Source organism: Schistocerca gregaria, chromosome X, assembly GCF_023897955.1.
Source record: "Schistocerca gregaria isolate iqSchGreg1 chromosome X, iqSchGreg1.2, whole genome shotgun sequence".
NCBI classification, from domain to species: domain Eukaryota; kingdom Metazoa; phylum Arthropoda; class Insecta; order Orthoptera; family Acrididae; genus Schistocerca; species Schistocerca gregaria.
In genome coordinates, this window is record NC_064931.1 from 542,188,727 (window position 1) to 542,202,086 (window position 13,360).

Sequence of the window (13,360 nt, forward strand, 5' to 3'; positions counted from 1 at the left end):
CGAGTACATTGTAGAAGTATCCACAAATGTCAAGAATAACTGTACTGGAATGTTCTGTAGCTGAATATATACTGTATGTGCTGGCCGGAGGCAGTTTGCTCCATGCTCTTGTATGTACAAGTTCTGAATAAACCTTCATCAAGTGAAGTTAGTGTCTGTCATTCATCTAATTACACATTCCTCTATGTGACATTATTCTCGTGGAGACGCTGGGTATTGGAACTTGTGATAGCTCACATTATCGATGACACAGTGGCTCCCATCAGGGCACGACAGAGCCGCCGTTTATGTGACAAGAAACCCGAGTCTGAGCCATTGTCAACAGATCATAATCTATCGGAGACAGAAGAAGAAGACGACGTTATGATGACAGCAACTGTGTACCACCACATGAGACATCCTTCCTGGTTCTCTGGTGATGGTGGCCAAGATCCACACAAGTGGCTGAAGGTATATGAGCGTATAGACAAATTTAACAAATGGGATGACACCGTGTGTTTGACTAATGTATTTTTCTACTTGGAGAAGTTCACAAACTGGGAAGTATTCCAGGCTGAACTGCACAACAACAGAAGTGCAAGACTGAAGATAAATTAAAGTGCAGGGCACAGCGTCCAGGAGAAACTACAGAATCCTACATTCAAGATGTCTAGGAGCTGTGTAAAATAGTGGATCCTAGAATGAAGGAGGAAGATAAGGTTGCACATCTCATGAAGAGTGTTGCTGAGGACATTTATCAAGCCCTAGTCCTGAAGGAGGTTTCGACAGCAAAAGACTTCATAAAATGGTGCCAGTATATCAAGACAAAGCATCAAAAAAGAATTATATGCAAGGAGTTTGAACGGCTTCCAAATGTCAGTTGATGTCTGATGGAGGAAGCACCTGATTTCACCATTTTTCTTCGTCAGATAGTGAGAGATGATGTTCAAAAGGCACTTGGATTGCATGGCAAGCAAGAAACTGAGACGCTTCATTTCCCTTTAAAATGGTGAAAAAGTTGAGACCCAGGCGGAGTTACATTCCTACAATGCCACATGAGGAACCTGTTTGGGTACCAAGGAAGACTGTTGCTGGGAGGACCAGGATAACCAACCAGTATGTTTCCACTGTGGACAACAGGGACATGTGGTGCACTATTGTCGAGAAAGGCAGCGGATATTTGATGACAGCCGTGCCAGAAGACAGCAGACTAATTTTAGCCGGGACGACACAGATGAACACGAAGATGTGGGTGCAGGACGACATAGGTCACCATTGCCGCAAGCTAGCCGCTGGAGAGGACGCTCCCCAACATGCCGATCAAGATCTCCATCGCTGTTTAGAAGCTCCAGCCAATCACCTAGCTGCCGCAACCAGAAAAACTAAAGGGAGCGACCTTCCTTGGAGGTGAGGCCACTGAAGAGAAAAATCATCTTCCATTAATCACTACTAAAATGATAGGAAACTACGTCGATATCCTCATGGATCGCCGTCCAGCCCAAGCTCTTGTAGACTCTGGAGCATCATATTCAGTTATTTCTGAGAAGTACCGTCGCCAGTTGCAGAAAACCGTATTCGTCTACAACAAAACATCTCTGCTGAAGCGGGCTAATGGAAAATATGTAAAACCTACAGGAAGATGCACATCCGAGTGTGTGGAGACTGTGTGCTGCATGAAGTGATCATTCCTGCAGTCAGTGTTACAAAGGTAAATGTCGCGCGTCATGCCATGCGTCAACCCATGGATCTTGTAGTGCAATGTAAGAGAAGAATAACTGTCATCCCAGCCTCTGTCATCTGGTTTAAGAATGTATTTGATGAATTGTGGATAGTTAACTGTCGCCGAGAACTGCAGATCATTCCAAGACGCATGTGCGTATCAAACACTGAGCCGTTAATTGAAGAACTGAGTGTCATAGAAACCTCCCATGCCAAGTCTGCGGGTGAAATTAGCGCTACCACTACTAGACAAGATGATCTAGCTCGACTATCACCAGATCTCACTAAGGAACAAAAGAACAAGCTACTTGCCATTCTTCAAGAGTTCTCTGAATGCTTCAATCCACAGGTGGAGAGCGAATTAGACAAATAGACACTGAAGCACTGGATTAGCACTAGAGACCATCATCAGCCAATAAGCCAGAGAGCATATCGTATGACAGCAATGGAATGTCGAATAATCTGCGACGAGGTAGAGAAAATGATGAAGAATGACATCATTCAGCCTTCGCAGAGCCCATGGTCGTCACCAGTGGTTCTCGTCAGGAAGAAGGATGGCAGATGGGGCTTTTGTGTTGATTACAAGAAGATTAATAAGCTAACTAAAAAGGATATTTACCCTCTTCCATGAATTGATAATACACTAGCTTGTCTGAAGGGGGCTAAGTTTTTATCAACCATGAACATGTACTCGGGATACTGGCAAATGAGAAAATTGCATTCATCACCCCTGAGGCATGTATGAGTTTAGGGTAATTCCAATTGGTTTGTGTAATGCACCAGCAACTTTTGAACAGAAGGTGGGTAATCTTCTAAGTCACCTGAAGTGGACAATGTGTCTTTGTTATTTAGATGACATTATAGTGTTCTCAAGAGACATCTGATAAAAACATAAAAAGACTGAGGGCCATTCTTAAGTGTCTCCAACAAGGCGGACTTAAACTTAATCCAAGAAAGTGTGTCTTTGGAGTAAAAGAAATCAAAATACTTTGACACCTAGCGTCAAAAAAAGGTGTGCAGCCAGACCCAGAAAAGGTGAGATCTATTCATAAAAGTATTAGATATGTGACAAGCTTCCTTGGATTATGTTCTTATTACCATCGTTTTATCAAAGACTTATCAAAGCCAGGCCACTTCAAGAGTTGTTAAAACTAATGCAAAATTTATCTGGGGTGGTGCTCAACAAGATTCTGTCAATGAGCTGCGAAAAGCTCTGACGACTTACCCTGTACTTGGTCTGTATGATGAGAGAGCACCTACAGAACTACACACAGATGGGGTTGGTCAGAGGATGTGAAAGAACAATTTAGGGTAGTTAATGGATTACTTTGCAAGAAAAACTGATCTGTTTGGAAAGAGGTGGCTACCAGTGATTCCTAAACACATGCGCTTAGATGTTCTAAGCACATGACACACCTGAGGCTAGACATTTAGGATTTATTAAGAGAAATGACAGAATCCGCAAGAGATTTTTCAGGCCTGGTTTATTTAGGAGTGTGTTTCACTGTCGAGAGGGCCAGAGGAGAGAGGCGTTTCCTCAGAAACCACCTGGCCGGCTCTTACCATTTACACCAGCTGAAACGCCTTTCCAGTGTGTTGGGATTGACCTGCTTGGACAATTTCCAACATCTGCTAGTGGCAATAGATGAATTATTGTTTGCACTGATTATCTGACACGCTATGCTATTACAAAAGCCGTGAAAACAGCTGAAGCATTCGAGGTTGCCAAATTCATTGTGGAAGACATTGTATTAAAACACGGTGCCCCAAGCTCATTAATTATGGATCGAGGGAAAGTTTTTCAATCACCAAAGGTGCAACATTACTCATCACATGATGACTGCCTACCACCCACAAGCTAACGGACTTGCTGAATGCCTTAGTAAGACCTTGGCCGACATGCTATCAATGTTTGTCAATGTTGATCAGAGCAACTGGGATGTGGTGCTACCTTTATTAAAGTTTGCCAACAACACCACCAACCAAGAAACCACAGGATATACGCCATTCTTCCTGGTGCATGGGCATGAGGCGACTACGACAATGGACACTGTGTTTCCATTACAACCTGATGACATAGACGACAACTACACCGGCCAGGTGTTGACCAGAGCTGAGAAAGCTTGGCAGTTACCTCGACTCCACATGCTGCAGGCTCAAAAGAACGATCGCTGAAGGTATGATGCGAGCCACCATCCTGCTGTCTACCGGCCTGGTGACCTCGACTGGATCTTCTCTCCTGTTCACAAGGTTGGTCTTTCTGAGAAGCTCCTCACGCGCTACTTTGGACCTTATAAGGTTGTAAGACAGTTGTCCGCTGTTACTTATGAAGTTGAAGATTTCGACCCCGACACAAGACAACGAAAGATCAGAGATACGGTCCACATCCTTCGAATGAAGTCCTATAAGGATCCTGCAACCCAGGATAAATTCGAATCTCCAGAGATGACGAACAGCATAGTGGCAAAAGAAGTTCTGAGAAGATCACCGCCAGAGTGGGAATCAGTCATCCATTTCCATTAGTAAACTACATCACTCTAATCTTACAGCAAATGTTCGCTAAATAATCTAATCTGAAAAGAGTCACCCAGAGATTAAGGTCTATTTTCAACTTACAATGAATAGTCAAACGTCATAAGAAGGCACTCATGTTATGTTAATACCGAGGCCTACCCTCTATGATGTGTTAGAATAGTTCTGAAGAGAGATTGGTCCGTACACCTAGCAGTGCTACTCACAATTGTTCTTATGTAGTTTGAGCTGGGCTCATCATGCATATGCAAGTACTGACAGCATCACATAAATGCTAATTTGGATTAAGAGTGTGTGATCTGGAGAGAAAAGCAGTGGTGGTGAAATCGCTGGAGTGTGCATCAAGCCATCTACGTGTAACCAAAGAGTGATGACCTGTCTAATTGCCCTGCTGAAACAGGTCACCTGTAATGACAGAAACAGAGGCGAATGGTCTGCAAAAATGTCATGTTGTTCACCTGTCACTGGGTCCTTCAACGAGACAACGGGACATAACTTCAACCACGTAAACCCTGCACATATCATAACTGACACATCATCTACCTGGACCCAATCTTTTTGATGCATAGGATCCATGGCTTCATTGTGGATATGGCACACTGTTGTGCACACATCAGTTCGATGCAACAGACTGGAACTTATCAGACCACACAACATGCCACCACTTATCTACATGCCAGCGACTACATTTGTAGGCCTACACACCAGTTGTAGAGCTCTACACATAAGTGTTAGCAAAGGGATTCGAGTCAGCTGTCGAGTGCTAAAGCCTATACGGTGAATGTATCCTCATACAGTCCTGGTAGAAATGGGTTCCTGAATACAGTCCTTGTAGAAATGGATTTCTGAAGTCCCACATTCAAATCGGCAGCAATCTGACTCACAGCAGACTGTTGATGGCCTATGTATGGCATGTGGAGATAACTTTATATCCATTCATCAAACATTGTGGTCACACTGTGCAGAGGCTTTTGCATGTGGCAACATTATTTATGTGATACTGAAGATCCATTCTAGACACTGTTGACCTCCGGTACCTGATTTTTTATTTCATCTCCTGTATGTTATTATCCACGTTTAGACGTCTGCATCGATAACAGAAATGTGATCAGCATACAGCATATCTTGCGAGTATCTCTGCATAATAAAATTTTGTAAATCATTTTAATCAGTTTGATACACTTCATCTCCGACAGTGGACCAATCATTAGAACATTTTAAGACAACAAAGCCTATCACTTTCATAATATGTTTGGTAAGTTACAATATTCTAACATAATTAAATGGATTTTATGAAAATTTCCACTTAACATTTCTGCAACACTGGGAAGTCATGTTACAGCTGTCAGCATATATTTGCACCCTGTTTAAAGTTAGTCATACAGTTTATTTATCAAATGTACACAATTCCATCATTGTGCTGAATCATGTCAATGTACTACTTTTTCACGTGTAAGAAGCACTGTACTGAGTATATATTTAACAGCAATGTAGATAGTCCCACCATTTTCATACAGAACACTATTTGTGTTGTATGTGAGAAACATTAGTTCAGCTTCGAGGCAAAGATTTCAATGGATGAAGTATCCAAGAATAGCCTTGAAGCTGCTTTGTAGAAGCTTTTGGTAACTGTGTAAATACCTCTGTGACTGTAGGTGAAATAAAAATATGTCTAACATACGAAGGAGATAGAAACGCAATTCATACACATTTCAGTGAAAAACTGATCCAGCACATCTACCCTCTCAGAGACATTGCTCACTAAAGCCAATATAGTGGCATTCCATCCCAAATGGGTAATAGTACAAAATTTAAGTGAAAATAATTATTATAATCAATCACATATTACGCAAGACTTGCCCAAACAGCCATGCACATTAGCATGCCACCTCTGGAATTCAGGGAGGCACGCAGTAATTATTACTGTAGGTATCCACAATGGCACATGCTTTTATCTTTGAAGTAGTTACATTACTGATAATATCCACATCTCTACAGACTCTTGGCACTAATTGTCATCCCGCATACGAAGTCTGATAACTTGCAATGTGCTACCATGTTCACTACCCCTCTGTCACTACAGATTGCTCAGATATTTTAGCAATGACAACATCTATAAATTTAATAACAGAAGTAGAATTTGTTGTTCTTTTCTAAAATGCAGCAGGAGTGAGGCCACAAGTAAACAAAGTAATTGCTTAGATACCATTTCCAATCTCACACCATACATTGCACCTCGCCACAACATTCAGGAATTTTACATGGCAAATATTGAAGTGTGACAACTTATCCGGTGGCTTTTGACTTATGTTTATACCATTGCAGTGTGATAATCACAAGTTGGGGGCCATCGGTAGGGCCAATACATCTTTGTCCAAGGGGGCATTTGGTTGGTATTGGGACAATGTTCATGGAAATCAAAACACCCACCAATTATATATTTATCATCAAATTTCTGAAGTGTATGCTGCATAGATACAGTCTGTCAGTGATAGAGAAGGGCACAGGTCCAACAAAAGAAGAAAGTCTGCATAAGAGTAATGCACTGAGTGGATGCTCCTAGTGACAGATGAAGTGGTATGTGCTGTGTAAAAACAGATTACACAAAACAAGTACACATCATGGAATTTTGGTCACTGCATTGCTCACCAATTTCCTCATCATTACTGCATGAACTGTTGTGACAGACTGAACCTCAATGAATCCTGTACCTGTTAGATCCTTTGTTTATTAATGTAATACCATAGAGCACAAAATAAAGAGTGAGAATATTGCCCTTTACGAAACTGTGGGGGGATTACATTTTTTCAAATCAAATTGTGAATGGAGCTAGACAGCTTCACACTACACAGCCTGTTGTGTGGAGGCCCAGTTTCTCATGATGAAGGCGAAACTATAATAACGAACGACACACAAGCTCCTGTGCAAGGTGTTATCAGTTACACCAAGTATATTGCTGATTGACATTTTAGGATGTGGTGCAAAACGACCAACATCAATAACTATTGCAATAATGTACACACATGATACCCCACAATCTGATCCAATGTGGCACACTGGGGCATGGTGTCATATTCATTGACAAGAATGGTCATTCTCATGTGGTAGCTTCAATGCACTGACTTAGAAACTTTGGTTGCGAAATATACACCTCATCCCTCTTACAGCCCCAATCTTGTTTCATCTGATTTTAATATGTTTAGTGCACTTGGAAATCTTCCCATCTGCAAAGAGATTCCATAATTGCAATGCTGCCAAACAATCTTACTGTGTAGTTCAGTGCTTTGATACTAAATATGAAGTGTCTGTACTACAAATGAATCAGCAAAGATGTCAAATATGACTGAACATACACTAATGACCATACCTCACTTTAGAGTGATTTTTCTTTCATTATATATTGTGTTTCCTTTTCTTTTTCTTGTTTGGACACAGGATTTTTCTTTCTACATACACTTTGAATGTTTTTGTTACCTGATGCTTATCCTCCAACAGCTGTAAACAGCTTATTAGTATGTTGTATCACAGCTATTTATACAACCACTATCTGAGAAATTTGGCATTGCCCAGATATTTATTTATAGATGTGCACCAAATTTACTTTCTGATTTATAAAGCTTCATAGTATACAATGTTAGAAGTAATGTGATTAGGGACATGAACGAAGAGCTTGTTTAATTCGTTAACACAGGAGAGAGCCACATATAGCTGGCCGTGTGAAAAGCAATTGACACTAAGGTACACACGCTCAACATGCAGCACCTGGCCTTCTGCTTTGCTTATGGTCATGGCATAACATAAACCCTCACGTTTGAAGTGAAATGGTATTTAAATAGTTAGGAATAAGCAAGAACCAGGATATAAAAACTTGCTCGCCTGCACCACTTCCATCAAAATTTCCATTTCTATGATATTATGTTGGAGAAATGTAACTTTAAGCTTTGTGAGGGAAGAGTTCTGAGGAGCAGTACTCTATCAGAATTACATCGCACCTCTGTTAGGGACGGAGTTTTCGCTCTCACTCTCTCGCTCTGCACAGTTGCGCATGAACATGGTAACATGGATATCTTTAAACAAATAACACAGTCACAATAATCCTTAATTTAAACTCCACAGTTATAAAACTGAAGAAATTGCAAAACAGAAGGAAATTAAGGAGATGGGATGCGTATAAGTTGAAAGAATCACAGGTTGTTTAGAGGTTTCAGAGGGAGCATTAGGCAACAGTTGACAAGAATACAGTAGAAGACAAATGGGTAGCTTTAAGCGATGAAATACTGTAGGGATCAGGAGATGAAATAGGTAAAAAGACAAGATCTAGCACAAATCCATGGATAACACAGGAGATATTGAAAGTAACTGATGAAAGGAGAAAACACAAAAATGCACCAATGGAAGCAGGTGAAAGGCAATACAAACACAAACATCTAAGGATTGAGATCGACAGGAAGTGCAAAATGGCTAAACAGGAGTCGCTACATGAAAAATGTAAGCTAGAGGAAAAAATGTAAGGATTCAGAAGCATATTTCACTAGGGTAAAGACAAATACTGCCTATATGAAAATTAAAGAGGCCTTTGGAGCAAAGAGAAGCATCTGCACGAATATCAAGAGCTCAGGTGGAAAAACAATCCAAAGCAAAGAAGGTAAATTTGAAATGTGGAAGGAGTATATAGAGCGCCTATACAAGGCAGATAAACTTGAAGGCAATATTATAGAAATGGAAGTGGATGTAGATGATAATGAGATGTGAGATATGACTATGCAAGAAAAATTTGACAGAGCACTGAAAAACCTATGTCAAAACAAGGCCCCTGGGGTAGGCGACATTCTGTCAGAACTACTGATAGCCTTGGGCGAGCCAGCCATGACAAGACTCTACCATCTGGTGTGCAAGATGTATGAAACAGGTGAAATATCATCAGACTTCAAGCAGGGTGTAATAATTCCAGTTCCAAAGAAAGCAGCTGCTGGCAGGAGTGAAAATTACTGAATTGTTTCAGTTAAATAAGCCATGATTGTAAAACACTAACATTAATTCGTTACAGAAGAATGGAAAACCTGGTAGAAGCTGACATTGGAGAAGATCAGTTTGGATTGTAGGAACGCACGAAGCTACACTGATGCTCTGACTTCTCTTAGAAGGCAGGTTAAAGAAAGGCAAACCTACATTTATAGCTTTTGTAGTCTTAGAGAAAGCTTATGACAATTTTGACTGGAATTCTCTTTGAAATTCTGAAAGTAGCAAGAAAGGAGCAAGAGAATATTTACAACTTGTAGGGAAACCAGATGGCAGTCAAGAGTGAGGAGGAACAAAAGGGAAGTAGTGGTTGAGAAGTTGACGCAGAAGAGGGAATCAGCTATCATAAAGCAGTTACGGCATCGATGATTTCAGCCGTAAATAGAAATATTAAAAAAGGTAGGAAGATTTTTCTGTTTAGCAGAAGTGACAAAAAGCAGATTACAGAGTACCTGACGGCTCAACACAAAAGTTTTGTCTCGAGTACAGATAGTGTTGAGGATCAGTGGACAAAGTTCAAAACCATTGTACAATATGTGTTAGATGAGTATGTGCCAAGCAAGATCATAAGAGATGGAAAAGAGCCACCGTGGTACAACAACCGAGTTAGAAAACTGCTGTGGAAGCAAAGGGAAATTCACAGCTAACACAAACATAGTCAAAGCCTTGCAGACAAACAAAAATTACGCGAAGCGAAATGTAGTGTGAGGAGGGCTATGCGAGAGGCGTTCAATGAATTCAAAAGTTAAGTTTTATGTACTGACTTGGCAGAAAATCCTAAGAAATTTTGGTCCTATGTCAAAGTGGTAGGTGGATCAAAACAAAATGTCCAGACACTGTGACCAAAATGGTACTGAAACAGAGGATGACAGACTAAAGGCCGAAATACTAAATCTCTTCTTCCAAAGCTGTTTCACAGAGGAAAACTGCACTATAGTTCCTTCTCTAGATTGTCGCACAGATGACAAAACGGTAGATATCTAAATAGACGACAGAGGGATAGAGAAACAATTAAAATCGCTCAAAAGAGGAAAGGCCGCTGGACCTGATGGGATACCAGTTCGATTTTACACAGAGTACGCGAAGGAACTTGCCCCCCCTTCTTGCAGTGGTGTACCGTAGGTCTCTAGAAGAGCTAAGCGTTCCAAAAGATTGGAAAAGGGCACAGGTCATCCCCGTTTTCAAGAAGGGACGTCGAACAGATGTGCAGAACTATAGACCGGTATGTGTAACGTCGATCAGTTGTAGAATTTTGGAACACATTATGTTTGAGTATAATGACTTTTCTGGAGACTAGAAATCTACTCTGTAGGAATCAGCATGGGTTTTGAAAAAGACTGTCTTGTGAAACCCAGCTCGCGCTATTCGTCCACGAGACTCAGAGGGCCAGGTAGATGCTGTGTTTCTTGACTTCCGCAAGGCGTTCGAAACAGTTCCCCACAGTCGTTTAATGAACAAAGTAAGAGCATATGGACTATCAGTCCAATTGTGTGATTGGATTGAGGAGTTGCTAGATAACAGAACACAGCATGTCATTCTCAATGGAGAGAAGTCTTCCGAAGTAAAAGTGGTTTCAGGTGTGCCGCAGGGGAGTGTCATAGGACCGTTGCTATTCACAATATACATAAATGACCTGGTGGATGACATCGGAAGTTCACTGAGGCTATTTGCAGATGATGCTGTGGTGTATCGAAAGGTTGTAACAATGGAAAATTGTACAGAAATGCAGGAGGATCTGCAACGAATTGACGCATGGTGCAGTGAATGGCAATTGAATCTCAATGTAGACAAGTGTAACATGCTGCAAATACATAGAAAGATAGATCACTTATCATTCAGCTACAAAGTAGCAGGTCAGCAACTGGAAGCAGTTAATTCCATAAATTATCTGGGAGTACGCATTAGGAGTGATTTAAAATGGAATGATCATATAAAGTTAATTGTTGGTAAAGCAGATGCCAGACAGATTCATTGGAAGAATCCTAAGGAAATGCAATCTGAAAACAAAGGAAGTAGGTTACAGTACGCTTGTTCGCCCACTGCTTGAATACTGCTCAGCAGTGTGGGATCCGTACGAGATAGGGTTGATAGAAGAGATAGAGAAGATCCAACGGAGAGCAGCACGCTTCGTTACAGGATCATTTAGTAATCGTGAAGGTGTTACGGAGATGATAGATAAACTCCAGTAGAAGACTCTGCAGGAGTGACGCTCAGTAGCTCGGTACGGGCATTTGTTGAAGTTTCAAGAACATACCTTCATCGAAGAGTCAAGCAGTATATAGCAGTATATTGCTCCCTCCCACGTATATCTCGCGAAGATACCATGAGGATAAAATCAGAGAGATTAGAGCCCACACAGAAGCAAACCGACGATCCTTCTTTCCACGAACAAAACGAGACTGAAATAGAAGGGAGAACCGATAGAGGTACTAGGGGTACCCTCTGCCACACACTGTCAGGTGGCTTGTGGAGTATGGGTGTAGATGTAGATGTAGAAGGGAGTGAAACTGAGTTGCAACCTATCCCTGATTTTATTCAATCTGTACATTGAGCAAGCAGTAAAGGAACACAAAGAAAAATTTGAAGCAGGTATTAACGTCGAAGGAGAATAAACAAAAACTTTGAGGTTAGCCGATGACATTTTAATTCTGTCAAAGACAGAAAAGGACTTAGAAGAATGGAACATACAGGGTCTTGAAAGGAGGATATATGATGAACATCAACAAAAGCAAAACAATGATAATGGAACACAGTCAAATTAAATCCAGTGATGCTGAAGGAATTAGATTAGGAAATGAGACACTAAAAATAGTAGATTAGTTTTGGTATTGGGACAGCAAAATAGTTGATGACGGCCGAAGCAGAGAGTATTCAAAATATAGACTGGCAATAGCAAGAAAAGCATTTCTGAAAAATATAAATTTGTTGACATCAAATATAAACTTAAGTGTTAGGAAGTCTTTTGTGAAGATATTTGTTTGGAGTGTAGCCATGTACAGAATTGGAACATGGATGATAAACAGTTTACACAAGAAGAGAACAGAAGCTTTTAAAATGTGTTGCTACAGAAGAATGCTGAGGATCAGATGGCTATATCATGTAACTAAGAAGGAGGTAGTGAATAGAACTGGCGAGAAAAGAAATTTGTGGCACAACCTCACTAAAAGAAGACATCAGTTGACAGGACACATTCTGAGGATCAAGGGATCCCCACTTTAGTATTGAAGAGAAGGGGGAGGGGCTAAACATTGTCGAGGGAGACCAAGAAATGAATTCAGTAAGCAGATTCGGAGGGATGTAGTTTACAATAGTTATTCAGAGATGAAGAGGCTTGCACAGGATAGAGTAGCATGGAGAGCTGCATAAAACCAGTCTGCAGACTGAAAACAACAACAACAACAACAACAATGTTTATAAAATTAATTTTTGCAGTCCACAGGCTGCATTTCAAGTTATGTTCAAAAATAACTGCAATGACTATAATTTTGCAAACAAGGAAAAAAGTCACATGGTGCAATCTGCAAGTGGTTGAAGGAGGACAGTCATATGATTTTTTGTACAAAGATCTCAAATTAACAAAGCTGAGTGGGTAGGTGTGTTGTTATAGTGAAGGATGTACAAGTATTCTTAACAGAATTGGGCTCTCTTGGTCAAATGCATCATCACTGCCTAGGATATTCCTGCAATTATTATGAACCATGATAATTTGGCACTTCTGAATACATTACTGGAGACTTATTTTGCTAGAGAGTGTACCAAATACATGGATCACTACTAGATGTCACCTGCTGTATTTGATTAATTATTGGCACACAATATGCAGGCATTAGGCACTTTCATGATTAACAGAAACGATCTTCCACAATGTACAGTTGACAATCCAAGAATCCAGAAAGGACATATGATTTTTGCAAGAAGGGAGCATCTCCTCTATCTGAAATGGAGGTACATAAGGAAAAACAAAACTTGATGTTTTAGATTATAATATTCACACAGTAGCAGTGGCTAAATGAGACCAAAAGAGTGCTTTCTAGTGTTTCAAGAGAAAGCAATTCAATGATGGAAAAAATTGTGTTTCATTTATTTGTAATGGGGATTAGTGCTTTACCAG

At 40.6% G+C, this 13,360-nt stretch overlaps 1 protein-coding gene across 1 annotated transcript in view; it reads right to left on the minus strand.

Annotated features, from left to right (window-relative positions):
- Positions 1-13,360, minus strand: part of LOC126298520 (uncharacterized) — a 128,525-nt gene that overhangs the window by 77,619 nt on the left and 37,546 nt on the right. The gene's annotated exons all lie outside the window — the stretch shown is intronic.